The sequence below is a fragment of the Rhinoderma darwinii genome, chromosome 10, assembly GCF_050947455.1.
Source record: "Rhinoderma darwinii isolate aRhiDar2 chromosome 10, aRhiDar2.hap1, whole genome shotgun sequence".
NCBI lineage: Eukaryota > Metazoa > Chordata > Amphibia > Anura > Rhinodermatidae > Rhinoderma > Rhinoderma darwinii.
Genome location: NC_134696.1, coordinates 94,140,805 through 94,142,435, shown reverse-complemented (window position 1 = coordinate 94,142,435; position 1,631 = coordinate 94,140,805).

Below are 1,631 nucleotides of genomic sequence, written 5' to 3'. Positions count from 1 at the left end.
CAAGTCCTGACTGAAGTGCGGGGATTTCAATCAATAGAGCAGAGAGGAAAATATTTATTTGACGTTTTATGTTACCAAATTGACAAGAGTATTCTCTTTCATAAAGATGCTGCTACGTTTCAGTCCAATTTATGTCCCTGCCATGTTATTGCGTCTACTATACAGCACTGTGCTTAGAGACCCCCCTCTGCTTTTATTTAATTTGTGGACAAAACCGCTATTACGCACAAGTAAGTCATTATTTAGCATCAGGGAAAAAAAATAATCCTAAATTAAGCAAAAAATTACACAAAAGCCTCAACAACCAAATAGACTACTAAATCTCAGTCTTTAATGTTTCCACTCTTTACTTTTGTGCGCCCTACTGCCACTTTAACTGTTCCAGCCTCCCAATATTAGAACCAACTAGTTAAAGATCTGTCCTCCCTATGTCATGGACGTTATGATGCCCCTACATGTTAGGACACTTTTTCTGTGTTCTGAGTGGATTAGATATAGAGTGGACCTTGCGCGGGATATGAAAACTTGGAAGCAATATGTATATACCTACTATTCAAGGAAAATGCTGTCTTCATCCATTGCATGCATGCTTTATATAACGTGGCGGTAGTCTTGCATGGTGCAATATGCCAGTCTAATGTAAAGACTGGTCTGATAGTTGGTCGTTTTGGAGCTCTGAAGATCAGACATACTTAGTATATGCTTGGTATATGGGGAAGTAAGAGATGTATCACTAACCATAGGCAAAGACATATGTACCACATAGTCAACCCATGCTCTATGGGTTTTGGTGAGAGGGGAACCTGCCCTGGGTGGACCTATCCCCTTTGCAGGACTCCCATCAGGAGAACATCATTATGAGCAAACAAGGGGGTGAGAAATTGTCCCAATAAGACATGGAAAGGAGAACAAACACCGGGCTCTTCTATTCTGGGAGGTAAAACCCAGTCATGTAATAGGGGGGCAGTTCAATCTTTGCTGTGGGGCCCCTTTTCTTCTGTATATGCCATTGACCATAGGTAAGGTCATTCTGTATGACCGGCTCAATTGATGTGGTTTACCAGATGCCCCCGTTCTTGGCAAATTCTGCCCCCACTTTGCACAACGGCCAGTAGAGCGATCCCTCATAAACTGTGTGTGTGTGTGTGTGTGTGTGTATATATGTATGTATATATATAAGTTGTACATATAATCTCCCAAAAATGTTGAACATATTTTTTATGTTGACACAACCAATGGTCCAATGGTTTGCAATTTGACATATAGTTCCCTTTTAAAAGGGATTGTCTCATGAAGACATCTCCTGGCCATATGTCCTTTTACGACATATCAACGCCATAGAGCGGGGTCCTGTCTATGAAAGCGGCTCTAGCTCTGGCCTCTTCATACAATGGAAACGTTTGGCTAATCCCAACAATAACCGCTGGGGCAAGAGGACCTGGACCCACTGTGATCAGCCATCTTCCAGTTGTCTACATGAGACCCCTAAATGTTAAAGGGAAATAACCCTGGATAGGCTCAGGGCGAATGGTTCTTGAGTGTTGGGTTTATCTGTTCCTTCGCCCATACATGATTTCCTTAGGTAATATCCGTTTTATCTATATATATCTGAATTTCACCCCAGACCACCA